The sequence below is a fragment of the Sander lucioperca genome, chromosome 8 (assembly GCF_008315115.2).
Source record: "Sander lucioperca isolate FBNREF2018 chromosome 8, SLUC_FBN_1.2, whole genome shotgun sequence".
Lineage (NCBI taxonomy): Eukaryota > Metazoa > Chordata > Actinopteri > Perciformes > Percidae > Sander > Sander lucioperca.
In genome coordinates, this window is record NC_050180.1 from 4,409,915 (window position 1) to 4,428,232 (window position 18,318).

General features: G+C 40.2%; 1 protein-coding gene across 7 annotated transcripts in view; it reads right to left on the minus strand.

Moving 5' to 3' along the window:
* The window catches only part of LOC116043209 (nck-associated protein 5-like), a 100,566-nt gene extending 85,189 nt beyond the window's left edge, over positions 1-15,377 (minus strand). For 5 of the 7 annotated variants that reach the window (XM_036004040.1, XM_031289777.2, XM_036004039.1 and 2 more), the window contains exon 1: positions 14,637-15,376. The gene's annotated coding sequence lies outside the window, so the exon portion shown is untranslated. Of the gene's footprint in view, positions 1-14,636 lie in introns of all 7 variants that reach the window. The other 2 variants (XM_031289774.2, XM_036004038.1) reach the window with 1 other exon arrangement.
* Between the last annotated feature and the right edge of the window lie 2,941 nt (positions 15,378-18,318).

Here is an 18,318-nt window from a genome sequence, read left to right on the forward strand (position 1 = left end):
AATTAACTTAGTTTGAGACCTGTTTCTGTCTCAGGACCAATGTCTCGCGAGATCTGGCAACACAGAGAAGCTAACGTCAGCTAACGTTCGTGAACACCCTAACAAAACTAATCTCTGTGATAAATATGTCTTTTAGCTCTGTAAATATCTAACGTTAGCAAAAGAACATATTAATAAATTATTCAAATATAACTTTCCATCCATCCACATGACGTTCACTACATGTTCAAATGTTGCCACGCCCCTTTAGGAGACAGGAAGTGTGGACTGTTTCATACCATTGGCGCTGCTTGAAATGCGCTATCTTTAGTATAGAGGATCTTTGATGAAACGTCGTGGATATAGACTAGTAAAGGGGAGACTCGTGGGATCCCTTTGAAAATGTCCATGCCAGTAGTTCCCCCTTAATATTTAGCTTTAGCATTATTTAGCTCCCTTCCCGGCAAACTGGCATGGCGTGGTTATTGGATTCTTTACATCGTAGTTTTACGGCATAGCACTACCTTGGCGCTAGCTTAAAAAAATGAATATGAAAATGGATAAAAATGGCCGAGTTCGCTGGCGGACCAGCAGCTCAGTATCACATTTGATACATAGGCTACATTTTCAACACGATTTTACTATAAAATAAGATACAAAATATAATTAGAAGTTGCTTCAATCCAATAAATATTCATATTGAAGTACTAGTAACAATATAAATGTTATTCTTTCCGTAACTTTTTCAAAATTAGCAACATTTTTATGGAAAACAAAACATCTGCAGGTCGGTGAACAAGGGAAGCCATTTTTGATTTTGTGATCAAAGGAGCTCTACTGCGTGCAGTACATGGACAGTCCACCAGGGGGCAGATATCATGTATCAGATCCATACAAAAGGTTTATGAGGAAAGTATTGATCATGTGGATGACATAGAGGTCGCAGAAAGTCGTGTATAAAATATGATACAGATGGCATTATACCTGCCATGACATTTAAAAAATGTCTGCTGTGAAAAAAGGCCACTTTTTTACCTTATTTTGACAAAAAAGAGCCATCTCGTTCTGCTCACACCACAAAGTATAGTCTCAAATTGAAATTGGCCAAAAGTTATTGTTGTCACGGTCCTGATGTGTGGCCATTGGTCTTCAGACTTTTTGTGTCAGTGTGACAGTATGTCTGTAGTTGTCTTTAGTCCAGTGTCATATATATTTCTTGAGGATTTGGGGTTTTCTGTTCACATTCCTCGTTTCATTCTTATTTTGAGTTTTCTGTGCTTGCCCTGTGTGTTCCCTTGATGTTTACCTGTAGCCCTGCATGTCTTTCCCTTGTACACCTGTTTTGTGTATAATTTGCTCTTCGGTTCCTGTGTCCTGCCCTTTGCTGTGCTGCCTGCTTTCAGGTCCAAACCTGCACCAACCTTGACAATGCTGAACGTATGTTTCCCATATAGTGTGGTTACACTTCTAAATGTGGAATTCTTTAGAGATACAAGCTTTGCATCTGGTGGCCCTATATGACCACATGCATTTCTGTCTGGACTCACAACACTTTTAAACACTCTTTAAATGTTCTTCTTTTTTCTTTTTCTTTTTTTACATAAGAAAAATTACAACTTTTTAAGCATGTTTCTCAATAGTTAGCCAGTAGATGGAGTTCTTCATTCATTTTCCTAAGTAGCTTTGCCTCCTGATGTTCCTATGTGTCTGTTTTCCTTACAGCCAGAGAGAAATCAGGAGAAAATGCACCTGCCTGCCAGACAGATTACACCTCAAGTCAGAGATGTTGGTTTAGTCAGCTGAGTCATAAATGAGTCATGTGACATTGTCTTTACAAATCTATTTTGGAAGGACAAATGCGTCACTCCTCAGACAGATTTTTTGGATCCCTTTTTGTTTAAAAAAAGGGATCCAAAAAATTCCAATTTCTAATTTGTCAAACAAATCTTAGCTAAAAAATATACAAATGTAACAGCAATGGATATGTAAACCGACAAACGGTTTTCTTAAAATATGTATTTTCTAGGTTAGAAAATGATTTGTAATCAAATCATCCATTGTTGATTTTGTACTGTGAATCATGAATTGTACTGTCTCATTCCTCAAATGAAAAATAAGAAATGAAACCTTGGAAATATACCCATGTTGTTAAAAATGTACGTTTCAAGGCCCAAAAAGCCTTTATTTAGATGGCTGTTTCATGATGAAATTACTAGTACGTGTTAAAATAGAGCTAACAACCCACGCGCTGCGTCACAAACAGCCTTCCTCAGGGTCATGGTGATGTTGTTTCTATAGATCAACCTCTTCTATGTGTCCCTGGGGATGTATGAGAGCGTCAAGTACACATTCACACTGCACACACAATGCTACAACAGGCTACTGTAAACGCACGGCATTATGGGCCCATGACACTGAAGGCTCTCTATTTTGACACAGTGACAAGCAGTTCTCTGGACAAGATCTCAACAGTGTACTAATTTATAATAATACTGTTGGTATTGATACTTTACCAACAGAGGTCAGTTTTGTTTTCACTATGCAGTAAACAGTACACCGTTTCATTCATTCACGCATCTCAACTGGGGAGGGAAATAAAGACTGTCCCTCACAGTAGAGATATACAAGTAAAGGATTTAGGCAGTGATCCATGGAATATTCAGATAAGAAAATCACAGTTTATAAATACTACAGCATGAAATAATGTGCATATACAGTATACATATATATATATATATATATATATATATATATATATATGTGTGTGTGTGTGTGTGTGTGTGTGTGTGTGTGTAACAATTCATGTTAGCTGTCAAATAAATGTAGTGGAGTAAAAAGTATATTTCCCTGAATGTAGTTGAGTACAAGTCCAAAGTAGCATAAAATGGAAAGTACCTCAAAATTAAGTACAACCTACTTTTGACATCTCTATTTAGATGACGAAACTGCTTTCTGCCAACAAAAGCTCAAGCAAACAGACAAATAAAATGAAGAAAACAATCTTGCAAATACCGAAACTACAAGCAAATATCAGAGGTGTTCATGGGAATCTAAACATTCTCTTCTAAAACTTCTTTACAGCAGACCTTTTTGACTTAGCTTGACTTCATAGCAGGAAAAGCACAGGGGTTACTAATAACATTAACAATGGCTCTGTTCTATTCAAGAGTCCTAGTAAGCCATGACTTAAGGCGGATTTATCGGAGCTGCCCACTTTGAGCTTCAGTTTGGCTCTTCAGAGACCTATGGGTTTGGTGCTGTTGTACCATTGTATGTGTACAGAGACCTATACCAAAAAACTGTATCTGGCAACATGCACCATAACCCCATGGTTATGGTGCATGTTGCCAGATACACTGCACAGCAAACACCGGTAGTTGAGCTTTAGAGGTGTTGGTTTATTTCCTTTCCCCCCTGCCTGCAGTCTTTATGCTAAGCTAGGCTAACACAAGACATGAGCTAGATATCCATCTTCTCATCTCATTCATAGAAAGACAGCAGCGACAGATAAGCCGACCTCTATAAAATGTTGCTGTTGTATTCATATGCAGCGTTAAATGTGACGTACGTGTAGTCAAAGCGGCGAAAACCTTGTCTTAATTGGCTTGTGTTTTCTTCCTGTTAGTAGCCGTGCATTGAGCTCTCAGAGGCACTATATTCTATTCTATATTCTCTATATTTAGACATTCTAAATAAGTGATAAAGAGAGGGGCACTTTGCAATCCAGTCCAGCAATATTATCCACTTAACAAATTCAAATACTCTAAACTGCTTTGTGTTGGATTTAGCAGCATCTAGCGGGGGAGGTTTGCAACCAAATGAATACCCCTCCGCTGGCCCTTTCCTTTCCAAGCGTTAAGTGGAACCTACGGTGGCCTTCAGGTAACAAACAAACGTTAAGGGCTCATTCTTAGATAATGGAACACAACGACTCTTTGTTTCATACACTATTGAAAACATATGAATATTATGTTCCATTTCTTCCAATAGATCCCTTTAAATCCTACACACTGATCCTTCAAGTCTCCTGCAAAGCAATTTAGCTTATAGCTTTATATTTGCATTGTTGTCTACAGTCTAAACAAATATGATATGAATCATTGTTACCATGAACTGTTATCCTGACCACAGCCCTTCCCTTACATGACATTATTCAGTCCACATTAGAGCCCTTACATATCATAATGCACTATGAGAACTGTTCATGTTTCTCTACGTCAGTGTAACAGAGACAACAGGTTGACATTTATTGCACTTTTCAATCACAATGACTCCAACACCGAACAAAGCTAGAGTGTGTGTACTTGGGGACCTTTCAGAGAGGAAAGCACTCCAGAGTAAATAGTGTAATTACACGTCTTCCTTTTGGGTTGGGTGAGAGGGGTAAATTGGTGTAATCAAGGCAGCAGTTCAGCCTCTGGCATTGATGTTGGAATGAATTAGGACAGGGCCTCGCTGAGATTTTGCCCCCCTGGGTATTTAATGAATACATACTTCTCCCCCAAATCACATCCTGCTGATATACTGGCGAGCCAGTCTTATGACTGTACAATACAATTCACACTGGGAAATGAGTAGTGCAGGAAATGTAGCTTTAACAGGGAACTGTATATGTACACTTTTAAACATCCATCTGTGCATTACATTACTTCTGTTATAGTTTTTATCCTTCACTTAAATAGGTTTCCATTAGTGCAGCCAGAGAACCATCAGTATGTTGTGTAGATATGAAACCTATATTATTTCATGGATTTCTGTCTTTCTGTACCGTTTAGTTCTATGCTCTACTACCTCTCATATACAGCAGGCTTCTACAATTTGAATGTATTACTTTTTAGATTTACTTTTGTAATTATTAGATTTTCCTTTTTTTATGGTCATGGACTGTTTTTGGTCTAATGCAGTGATACTAAAGTGGTAGTTGGAAGTGTGCAGTGTTTATGAAATATAGCTCCTTATCTGTGCCAACTTGAAAACAATTGGCCTGTACATTTGTAATTCTCTTACTTTAAATATAAAAATGTCATTGTCAATGACAGAAAATTGTAAATTGTAGCACTTGGTTAAAAACAAAAATCTAGGTTTTCTTTCCATTGTGGTCCCCCCGCTGTACAGTACATGTGTATGGCATTTAAAAGATAAATTAGGGATGCAAACTCATCAGGGGTGAAAAAAGGTGACAAAAATGTGGCTGGTCCAGGGGCATGCCCCTGGGAAGAAAATGGTCTAAATATTAGCTTCAAAATGTGGATTTACAGTCAATTTTAGCATTAGGATATATGGAAAAACTCACCCACAAGGGGGACATCAGTTCAGGGAAGTAAAAAAAAAGTCTAGAGAGTGCACATTATCAGAAACTTTGCCACCCACCTTGCAGTTACTCACACAACTTGGTCATGACATAAACAGAACGTCTCAATTAAAAGGTGTTTTTTGCTCTTTATAACTATTGCATCTGCTGTTTGGTCAATTAAAAGAATATGGCTTTGATATGACGCTTATAAATTAACTTCCCAACCACTAAAATCTATCACATGGTCATTTCAATTCAGCTTCTGTCATTTTCAGTGAGCTTGGCGTTTGTTGCCTTCTGAAGCGACATAATTTGGCTTCTCATAAGTAACGTAGGTCCATTTTAGCTAAATGTCTACACCCTTGTCTAATTAAATTAGTCTCATGTTCCAAAAACAAATCCAAAATCAAATTGTTTAAACACGTCGTGGTTATGACAGTAATAGTCTTGCTAATATTATCTTAGCATAAAGAAAATGCAACCATCAGTGGCTGAAGTTAAAGCTAAATAAGGCACTTTGGCTGAGGAGCTCAGCATAAGTTATAATCACCGGCAAAATGGTAACGTTAGTAAAGGTAAACCATAAACGAGTCGGCTAGTCCCAGAGCACTAAAGTCAGGGGATAACCAAAGTTAGAGGGATTCATTTAAGGACAATTCCAGCGCAAAATGAACCTAGGGGTTAATAACAGATGTGTACCCACTCGATCGTTCTCTGGGACATGTTTTCATGCTAATCAAATGTGTTTGTAGCTTGAAACAAGCTAGTGCGGACCGCTGATTAGCTTACAATGCTAGTATTCGGGGCAAAATATCACCACACTTCAACGGTAACATAATGAGGGTCCCTAAATGTTAACCGAAGCATTGAGAACTTTGTAAGTGTACAGACAGTTTATTAAAAAGATAGATTAGAAAAACAGTCGCATTCTCGTATACAGGCGGCCGCCGTCTTGGGAGCTACTGTCTTTCTAAACTATCTTTTTAATAAACTGTCTGTACACTTACAATGTTCTCAATGCTTCGGTTAACATTTAGGGACCCTCATTATGCTACCGTTGAAGTGTGGTGATATTTTGCCCCGAATACTAGCGTTAATCAGCGGTCCGTGCTAGCTTGTTTCAAGCTACAAACACATTCGATTAGCATGAAAACATGTCCCAGAGAACGATCGAGTGGGTACACATCTGTTATCAACCCCTAGGTTCGTTTTGCGCCGGAATTGTCCTTTAACAGGGAACCAAGACCAACATTTGATGCCAATCCATAACGTAGATGTTGAGATAATCATTAGTCATCCTCTAGGGACCTTGAATATCTATAGCAAATTTCATGACAGTCCATCCAATACTTTTATATTTTTTTTAATCTTACAAATGTCGATCTCATTGTGGCAAGAGGAAAGATCAAGAGATCACAAAAGTCAGTGGGCGTCATCCTCTGGGGACCATGAATGTCTGTATAACACTTCTTAGCAATCCATCCAATAGTAGATATGTTAGTCTGGACCAAAGTGGTGGATTTACAGACAGAACAACATTGCAATCCCTAGAGCCACGCCGTTAGCATGACTGAAAGGACAGGTTCAATACCAGAGTATGTGCAGCATAAAAACAACACACATATCTGTAATAACATATCTGTCATATTTAAAAGCCAAGAATACTCAGAATTCCTAAAAGACAGATTTGCTAACCCAGAACATGCACAGATAAAATAACAATAAAAAAAAACTTCTTCCAATAATACTATAGCTGAAATTACTAATATGAGCAACCAGTGAGGTGATAGACTGGTCCAAGTCACAGTGTTCCTTAAAAAATACCTACATCCCTGTAGCTTGTAGCTGATGGAGTAATACTAAAATGTCCAAAACAAAATAACTACATAATAAACAAACTAATTGTGCCACGAACATACCCATCTAATTCAGTCCAGTATTTAAAAGGGTTTTAATTTATCTGGTAAACATGTAAAATGTATGCATCCCTTTCTCCTTTCATTAGCACTCTCCTTTCATTAGGACTCCATAAATAGTCCTTGAGATGAGATATTTTTAGCACAAGGCTATTTTTTTTTATGCGTCCTTGATGTTGGAAAGGTTCTAACTCACTGTAATGCTGTTACCATTCTGTCGTTCGCAGTCTCTAATCTGGATCAGCAGCAAATCTTTATGAACAATCAAGTTCAATCTTTGATGAAGAGCTATTTATTACAGATTTTTTTTATTTATTCAGGGAATGATTCAGCTCTTTCTCAGCCCCACCATGCTGAACACTCGAACTAGACTTGAACCCATATGATAGAGGCAGTCAGTACTAATATTGATAGTTTTAAAGTAGCTTTATCAGTAGAATAGTTTTTGTGCTGGTCTTTTTTGATGCCACAGAATAGCAACACTTCATATTTCATCAATTATTCTCTCGTCGTTTTGGCAAGCCTACTAAAACAGCATTTTTTTACTTTAATTTATATAAACTGAATAAATCAAATATGCAAAGAACATTTGAAGTTGCATTAATCAGATGTATTTAAACTAACAATCTAAGGACACCATTATGTGAACGTGGTCCATCACATTGAAAAACGCACATATTAAATCATCCAACTTTGCAGCTCTACTGACTTTTTTAGCCTTTTTTAACCCATTGTTTTGGTTTTAAAGCCCACAGATATACTGAATGGTTCAGTCTGAGTTAGTATCAAACAGGCAGCCATTTACAGCCAACAAAGCTCTTACAGTATTACCCATTGCACACTACTTGGGGGACTGCCCATTTCTCCGCTCCATTGTTCCGACCTCTCAATAACCCAAAAAACTCCCTTTGGCCCTACAGCCCACTGGTCCGACGTCCCGCTGGTGGCGAAATTACTAATCCCACTATGGCCACGCCAAGACCCGCCCTACGAAGCAGCTCGATTGGTTGGGGTTAGGCATTTGACCTCGAGTGGTTAAGGTTAGGATAGCCGATTGGTCAGGGGATAGGACCTGTACAAATGGGGTTACGTTACCTTGCGTATGCATCAACGCCTGGCCAATAAATGCTATTGAAGGGCGGGTCTTGGCGTGGCCATAGTGGGATTCGTAATATCGCTGGTGGACGTTGGACTAGTGGGCTGTAGGACCAAAGGGAATTTTTCGGGTTATTGAGAAGTCGGAACAATGGAGCGTTGCAGAAATGACATGGCACCCACTACTTGCCCAGAACCAACTGACTAACTGGTGAAGATGGTGTGGCATATCAGCTAAAGAGATATTTTTCTAATTAGGTGAAGAGCTAAACTCAAAACCGACCTAAAAGGAGAGGGAAAGTTGGACATACAGAGATCCAACTCCAAAAAAATTAAATGTGTGTTCGTGTTTGTTGGATGTAGCAACTTTTTGCCAACATATTAGCAATAACAATGCACAGGCTAGTATCTATCAGCTTGTTGTGTAGCTTTTCTTTCTTCAAGTGGCCTGAAAAACAACAGTTTTTACAACAAAGGCAGGTGTTACTAATACCATTAACGATGGCTGTTGTATTAACGTGTCCCAGTTAGCCATGACATTGTGACAGTGAGCAGCTTGAAAAATACCAATGTTTTTGTGTTTTAACACATGAACGCATGTACAGTGTATGATTTTAAGAAACAAACGTTATGGTTATCAGCCATATATTCAGCAGTTTTTGCCCACTTGGGAGCAGAAAAACATCAAGTAAACACACAGCTAACACATACGTGCTAAAAGTGCTAGCAAACAATTGATCATTTCCATATCAAGCAGACACAGAGCAAATATTAAGAGTGGAATAGTGTTTTTGGTCACCTGACAAATCTAAGTACAAAAGCAATTCTTCTAGTTCTGGTTTGGTCTCCACCAATCTCGGAATCCTTCGGCTGATTTAGCCTCTGGGGGCAACGGCCAATATTTTTGAGGTTCCGGTGTAGCCAGCGTAAATCCGGGCCAAGACTCTAATGTGATTGGTCAATACTACGGGGACTACAAATGAAAACCAGAATGCTTCCAATACTAAAACCGTGTCCCATTGCCTACAGATTCTGCATTCATATGCAGATGCCTGTTTATAGAGATTATAACTTTTAGGAAACATATCTTGGTGTTCATCTTTAAAGATGCTCAACTTCCTTTACTAGCTAGTTACAAGCTATTTGGTGTTGGCAGTGGGTTTATCTGAGCTTTTTTGTTGGAACAGCTATGAAAAAGAGATTGATAAGAGCTCAGACCATACTGTATATTTGCATACCTTAACACCAAAGCAATTAAAGCAGAACTACAAGGTCCCCCTTTGATATCATATAGAGTAATTTGAGTCTATGCTCATTTCAAAATTATTGATTTATACAGGTCTAAGGACTTCTCTACAATGGCTTCTGAAAGAGCTCATTACCCACTCTTTAACCCAGTATGGAGACTCCAGCAACAGCCCTCCCTATCCAAACCTTTTTATTAACCTTAAGGCTACAACTGACCCCTTTTATGCGGCTGCACAATGCCATCATCCAGCCTCCCAATCGAATGCATTAGACTAGCTGCTTCAATGCACCAAACATGGAATAGATGCAGCAACAGACAATGGTTATCCCCTTGCCCTGAGCTACTGTACATTCACGCCTGTTTAAAGGCCTTTTTCTACATCGAGGTCAGGTCAGCCCTGTTTCTACGATACTTGTCAGATGTCCCCTTCAATGAGGCAATTGACTCCTCAGTATCTTCGTATGTTGACGAGATAAGTGAGGCTGGATGGAGTAATATAGCTCTCGCAGTGATAACAGAGGCAGGATTATGAGAACCCTTCTTTTTCAAGTTGATTGTCTTGTCAGTGGAGCAATTACAATAATGTGACAAGTCAGATTCTTCTTTGGTAATTATTTGCCAAGAGGGACAGGGCCTAGTTTTTCACTGTAATTCACAGCTCTCTGTTGAGCGACTTCTGCTTTTAACTCTTTCTGCTGGAGTTCTCTGTTGAGCTACAGAACCAGTGATTACCAGTCTGTTACAGTGGTGACCACTGGAACCACTGCTGTTTCTACTACTGTCATTAGAACTACACTTACACAAATTCTTAACTACAGATCTTTTGGTGACTACAGGACGATTCATTAGATGATTTGTAGACCACTTCTTGAGATGCTGTGTAAAATTATTCTCTAAGTGGAGCTATGTTTGACAGGACATGATTGGAGAAGGCATATTTAGAACCACACAAAAAAGAAAATTGTCCCGCTGTGTGGAGGTAAGCAAGGAGCCCGGATTTGAACATCTCTCTCTAGCAGCCCAGTTTTTTTTATTTATTTTTTTTTTAATTATGTTCCTATACAACTAAACTGCATTCTCAATTACATTTGGAGGGAAAAGTTTTTGAAGTATTACAAATATGTTTCTAATCAAAGTCCGCGTAGGAAGTAGGGGTGTGTGGATGGGTTGAACAAACAGGACGTTCACCCAGGAGATAGTCTCGCATTACCACAGCGCTGCGGAGGAAGGTCTGGCAATATGAGCATATTCTCCTGGATAGGAGAAAAAACGGTCAGGGGTTGTTTGCATTTCTTTAAACCAATTACAATAGTCCTGGGCAGCGCTAAGCTCCAGACGCAGCAATGGTGGCTCTGCAAAATTGTTTCGGAAAGGAACTTGTTTTGGTGGAACTATTTTTATTGCACCCCATAAAAGAAAACGCCACGTACAATATTAACACAATACAGTAACATGAGCTAAATAACTTAGCTGGATACATAGTTAAACGTCATTTGCTCTTACCAGTGTATCGCCTATGTATTTTGTCCATAGCAAATCCCCACCAATTGGTCCCAAAATGTCCCAGTTAAGAGAGTAAATGCCCTTAAACACATTCTTTGTAAATCTTTACAATTATTCCCCAAAACAACCAAGCAGGCCTGCCTTGTTGCACAATCCAAATTGCCTTTAAAACCTTTAAAAGCCATTTTCAGCATGTAACATTGCGGTATATCGGTAAATGAACCGTCGCCAATCCAGACTACCCAGGTGACCGCTGTTTGTGCCCCGTGTGAAACCAAAAGTCAACTTATTTTAACTTACCTAGCTTTCTTTTTTCAGTCTTAACACAACTACTTCTGTCACATCTCACATGAACAACCAAGTGCAACACGAATATCAATGAAAATAAGATAAATGTCTACCTTTAAATGTGTGCTGTTATCCCTATATTTATACGGTGTCGCGTCCCTCCCCTCTCAATGACACAGCTTTTCACCCTTTAGAATGTCGCAGTTTGGAACGACTATAAACACTTCTAATTTCTTTTCTAGCATAACCCGGCCCTAAGTGTGAACCCGCTACTTATGCGCAATACATTACACATAAAACAACCTACCTTCAGCAGATTTACAATCCACTGTGATATATTCAACCTTTATTAGTTACATAACTCCACTGGAATTCTCAAGCTACTAAATCAACATCCAAGGGAAAACGTGAAATATGGAATTGCAAGTAAAAGGACTGAAGTCAGCATCCTACATTCACCATCATAAGACGTGTGTAATTTCTAAATGAGATGAGACAGTTGTGCTCTTTGCTAACCTATTGACCTCTGTCTGATCTCTGGTCAAAGTGTCTGATCTCTGGTCAAATGACAACAGCTACTTTTTTCTTGTGGTAGTAGACATGCTCATATGTGATGTGTCTTATTGAGTTCTTTAAGGATGCTGGATTAACTTAAAATGGATTACCTGAACTGCACTGACCAGACTGAGGAGGAGGTGACTGGGCTGAATTTGTCATTATTAGACTGGTTCAGATGTAGTCTCGCTTTGCAAAGACCTTTCTCCACAGTGCTGCAGAGGAGGGTCTGGCTAGTCCACACAGCATTTTGGGATGGGAGGAAAACGTGCTCTGGTTTATTGGCATTTCTTTAAACCCATCACAATCGTCTTGGGTGGTACTGGCATTGGGAAAAGCCGCAGTGCCTCTGCAAAATAGCCTGGGAAGGCACTGGTTTTGATGGAACGTGTACGTTCAAAAGTTGTTTTAGTCGTGCAACAGAAAACTCAGATTGGACAGCGGAGCAATCCTGGTAGTGGAACATCAAGGATATAGACTAGTTCAGATGGGATCCAGCTGAATGAAATTGCTTTCTCTCTCCCAGTGTGAAGGAACACATTTTTAATGTCCATTTTTCCCTCTGAGCAGAATAAAGCCAAATGCTTTCAGAAACCAAAAGGGCTTTAATGAATTTTTTATTCAGGTCCTGTCTGCCTGTGCCATCCTAGCCTACTTTCCTCTGTACTTTGGGGGAAGAGCAGTTACTTGTTGCTCACCATGTTATCTCTCAGGTCATATATTATAAATGGAGCTATTCTGCATAGTGCAGGCATACTATATGGCATTTCAGTTCATCATCACAGACACACTATGAAACTAGGGCTGAAAGATTAATCGCATTTGCAATAATATCACCATATGTTAAAACGCGATTTCCTAATCGCAAAGGCTGCGATTTGGTCACGTGACTCGCAAGAGCAAAGCAGTCTGCACTCCGCAGAGAAAACATCAACTTGGCACGCTAACGCTACGCCGTACCTTGACCTGTTGTACAATGGCCTCCGGCTCTACAGAAACTTTAGTCCCAAATAGGAACAGTATGTCACTTGTTTGGGACTATTTTGAAGATAAAGAAGAAAAAGAAGATGATGCGTAGCTTCAGGTATTGTGCAAAACCTGTCTTGCTAACGTTGCTACCTCACGGGGTAACACTACGAACCTGTACCAGCACTAAAAAAAAAAAAAAAAAAAAAAGACAAGTCATCTACGACAGTTGCATGGCTAAGGCCCTGTTTACACGTACATGGTTATTTTGAAAAACGGAGCCATTTCCCTTTGTTTGTGCCCTTCATTTACACGCAAACGGAGAATTCGCCTCTGAAAACGATTCTTTCTAAAACCTCCGGCCAGAGTGGAGATTTGGGAAATCTTCATTTGCGCGTTTGCATGTAAACTGAGACAAACGGAGGTTTAGGCAGCCGAGGAAGTGAGGAAGAGAAGAGAGAGGAAGTGATTTGTTGCTATTTTCGGGATTCTGATTGGCTAACGTGGGCTTGAGCTTCTCGTTACACTGCCACCTACAGGTCTGGCATGCTCTTGACGGAATTGACGGCATATATAAACGGGTACGTGTAAACGAACACTTTTCTGAAAACTGACAGCTGTGCACGATGTTATTTTAGAAAATGGAGAGGTTGAACTGTCCGTTAATGTAGCATAAAATGCCGAACACCAGTTTGTCAAGTAAGCAAAATACCACCCGACAGGCATCACTTACCGAAATGTTTGAAAGCGTAACGTTAACTCCATATGAACGTACTTTAAAACGGAACGATTACTCAAGCAGTAACGAAGTTTATCGCCCAAGACATGATGCCCCCTTAGTACGGCCACCGAGCCTGGGTTCACGTGGCTGGTAGTGTCATACTCGCTGCACTAGTCTGCGTTGTGTGTTGCTGTTACAGACTAGAGATAATCACGATTAATATTTAGATATTAATGTTCAGACAGTGATTACATTTAACTTTGAGTTACCTACATATTTTCAAAGAGGTACAGGCAGATATTTCTCTCCTTTTATTTTCTGCATTTTTGTTTTGTTAATGACTGGAGATCAGTAATATATATATATATATATATATATATATATATATATATATATATATATATATATACACACCATATATTTTTACTTAACTGAACTGTAAAGTTCAAAGACAGTGTTTAAAAAGTGCAATCCACATGTTTACATGTTTATTACAGTAAATAATAATCTAAATACTACTGTACTATAAGTGTGGTAAAGCCACGTATTTTTTTTTTTATATTTCTGCAATCTGCATTTTAGTTTGTGTGATTTGTTTCTGACTTTCATATGAATGTTTCCACCAGGCTTGGTCAGTGCTCAGTATACTACTGTGACTTAAGTAGTTCAATAAAAGATGTCATTTATATAAATTCATGCATCACCTAATTTCATCATCACATCCAGGCCTGGCCTCCAGGAAAGAACAGAAAGATAGTTTGTTTAATCTATCTAATCTTGTGTTGTTCATACTATACAATGATTTATTGCTTGTCTTTGTTGAATAATACAGAAGACAAAGAGCTTAAAAAATAATCGCATATTAAATCGCAATCGCAATATTGGTGAAAAAAAATCGCAATTAAGATTATTTTCCAAAATCATTCAGCTCTGTATGAAACGGTTTTGAACCCTGTGGAAGAGGAAGGGATTTCTAATGTATTCATACAACACACAGGCACGTGCACACACACAAAATCCATCAGCCTTGACATTTGAGCGTCAAGGCAATTCAGAGCAGTGCATCCTTACCCTGGCCAGTGGCTGTGTGTATCCACGGAGACAGATGTCAGCAGAGGCAGCGGGCTGAGCGGTCTCTGCCGAGGTGTGGAGCATTCCTCGTGCGCATCACATTCACAGACCACCGGAGGAGCAATGCACAGTGAAGAGCCAGGACTCCACGATCTGGGTCGGCGGCGCAGGAGCCATCCTCATGGGGAAGAAGGTAGCCACAGAGGGGAGTGCAGTCGTCACAGGCCCACATGGATCCTAGCATCCAGCCACGGTCGCATCCTCTGTCTGCAGTTGTTTTGGATCCAGATGCAGATGCAATGAATTCCACTGAGACTCAGACGGGGAGCCAATCCATGAGGTTCTCAAATCCACACACGACAAGAGAGCTTTCCGCTACGAGAAAATAACCTTGTCTGCACGAAGCATCAGCACCTCAGTGAAAGCCTCTGTTTCTCCTCCTCCTCTCTCTGCCTCTGCCTAATTCACTGCTTTATCGCTCTATTTCTGTCTCTCTGATGCTCACACATATTTCCACTTCACTGCTCGCTCTCCCGCTTTCTCTCTCTCTCTCTCTCTCTCTCTCTTTAATTCTCAGCTGTGTCTCAGTGCTGTGCTCAGCCTGTGCCCAGAGGATGTTGAACATGTGTTCCGGGTGGGGGTTGGGGACTGCTGACTTCATAGGTGGCACGCTTACTTCCCACACTGATAGGTTAGGGAGGATGGCACTGCACGCTCACATTTCGATAGCAGCGGCGTCTAACCGACAGTTGCTTAAGATAAAATCAGCTTGGCCTCTTTTTTTTATTCTTGTAAATGTTCCCATTCCTGAATCAAACATCCGAGTGGGAGTAGAAGGGATTACGGGCTGTGATTAACCGCCATGCTGTTGTGGTATCTGAAGGGCCTATAAGGTTAAAGTCTATTGATTGGTGGAAATCTGTGAGCTGGTAAAGTAAGGGAAAAAGGAGGAGGTGACATGATAAAAAAAAATCACTGTCAGCTTACTACATAGCCCTGCAGAACTGACAGAGGGGGGGCGAACAAACAGGCTCAGAAATGATATGCAGCGCATGAGTGTTTTTGTTGCCTCTTAACACTACGGCCTCTTTCTAGACAGACGAGACACATTCCTCTACATTATACGACAGGAGCAGAGGGAAAAGAGAAGATGTGGGAGGCAGAGAGTGTGTGTGTGTGTGTGTGTGTGTGTGTGTGTGTGTGTGTGTGTGTGTGGGGGGGAATGGACAAACAGAGAGAGGGGGGAGAAAGGGAGAGGGAGGGAGGGATGGGGAGAAAAGAGAAAGCAGCAGGAAAGAAAAGGAGAAAGAGAGGGAGATGGAGAACAGAGAGTTTTGGAATATTTATAGAAGGCTGGAGACTGATGTAACGAAATAAGCTCCTCTATTTCTGTGCTGTGACACACAGTCACATCTTGGATGGTACGCTGTCAGGCTAAGTCATATCAAAGGCCTCCTATGGTGCTTCTGCAGCAAGGATGCACTTAAACTGTAGCAGCATGCAGGGACATCCATTTTGTCTTTCTTGAACATAGGCACGCACACACACACACACACACACACACACACACACGCACACAGATACATTTAGGCTTCAGTGGGAAAGTGTTTCTTGAATGAACTGATCGGCTGTTTAAAGTGCACTTAATGAAGGAAACGATGGCCTTGTAACGATCACGAGAGCCATTAGACTCAGAGTCACATAACCAACGAGGCTGTTGGGGAGGGAGAGGAAGGAGACGAAGATGGGGCGGGGATTTCGGGAAAATATGTAATTCACCGGATTTATTTATAGTCTTCTTTTCCTTGGGATGCAAGTCTGTTGCTGTCAAAATGAAAAGCAAAGGCTTTTCACAGTTAGGTGAGGGGAAATTAGTCGAGTCGAAATGGGATTTTATACCCGTGGACCTGAAGAAGTGATTTTGCTTGCAAATTTAACAACGTGCGTGCATACGAGCGCATGTGTTTGTGGAGACCAGGATACCTCTGGGTTTATGCTGTGACCTAGATTAGGCCTTGATGCTCCCAAGCCTGGCAGGCTGAGTGTATGTGTGTGTGTGTGTGTGCCATACATAGAGGAAATGCATATGCACGTGTGTCTACATGCAGAAGAGAGAGGAAGACAGCAGAGAGGAGAAAGGGTGTGTGTGTGTGTGTGTGTGTGTGTGTGTGTGTGTGTGTGTGTGTGTGTGAAAAAGGGAGAGAGATGTGTATGCACGCATGAAATAAGCAAGCTGCATGGCTGCGTTGCTTGTGTGACTAAGAGCCTCAGCTGGATGACAAAGAGGTGAATGTTCACACAGTAAGAGAGCTTATACAAAGAAGTGCACACATTCTGAAAATTGCACAGCCTCAAAGGGCAACTTTACGTAACTTCAAATGCAGAAGAATTACACAATATAATAAAAGGATAGTAAATTCAGACATTGACGCCAAAGCATACCAATGTCACTGGAAGATTTTGTGAATCCTACTACCTCGGTTTGTGCGTAAAGCTGAACAGATTAGCACCCACTCTGTGCATGTAGATTAGGCAGTTATTGGCTCTGGAGTCACTAATGTCTCCTACATATGACTTAAAATTAAACATCAGCTTTTTTTGGGGGGCTTTTAAAACTCACCCTGCCGAAAATGGATATTAAGAATTTCACAATTCTTATTGTATTTGACTCTATTTTCATATAATTTATTTTTATTTCTGTTCATTTTTTTTCTCTCTCTCTCAGGTCCAATGTCAGGGAATGTTCTAAAAAAAATAAAAAAATAACTCCCCCTGCCTTTTTGCCACATCCATACAGTATAGCCCAAGACATTATTACCTCATGGCTCAAATCCATACCTCTTTATGAATGTGCTGCTATTCAATGCTTAATACTGGCCTTATATAAGAAATGAGTGGAATCATCTCGCACCAGTTAATTCCTGACCTGTCCTCTGGCCAAATTCGCCTCCGTGCTATTAAATGGTTAATCATGTGCGTCACAAGCTTACACTGTGTATAGAATTTACAAGATGCTTTATTAGATGAACTACAAAAAAATCAATCATACATTTCCAAATTGGGTTGCACAAGTTGGTAAGGATAGATAGATAGATAGATAGATAGATAGATAGATAGATAGATACTTTATTCATCCTGAGGGAAATTTTAGACTGTAACATGCTGCCAAAGCGCTGGATGGTTCTAGAAGATTCAATCCGTGACTTGTGATAAAAATAGCTGTTTCAGACACAGATGGTGACTCTCCCACAGAGTCATTTATGCGTTTATCTGTGTTTTTAAGCCCCCAGCGTCTCCTTCCAGGCAGCGCTGCCTGGATGGCACTAGGATTATGCAATGATTAGGGTTAGGGGTTAGGGTTAGGGTTAGGTGCCTTGAAGTCAACGGTCGCAGTGCTGCCTGGAAGGAGACGTTGGGGGGCTTAAAACAACATCGAGCCATGTATGCTAAGGCTGATGGTGGAAAAGTATGGGAGAAGACTCATCAGCAGAGACCCAGCAGTAAACAAGTGTCCCATTTGCTCCAAACAGGAAATGACAGAAAATTCAAATTGCACTCTGAAAGGAATCATGCTGGGATTCCTGGGTTTGGTTTTGGGTTGGCTAGAGAAGAACTTCTGAAATAAAAACCAAAATCTTTTTGTGTCAGATTAGGAAGGCACAGAGCAGACAGGTGTTAGGAT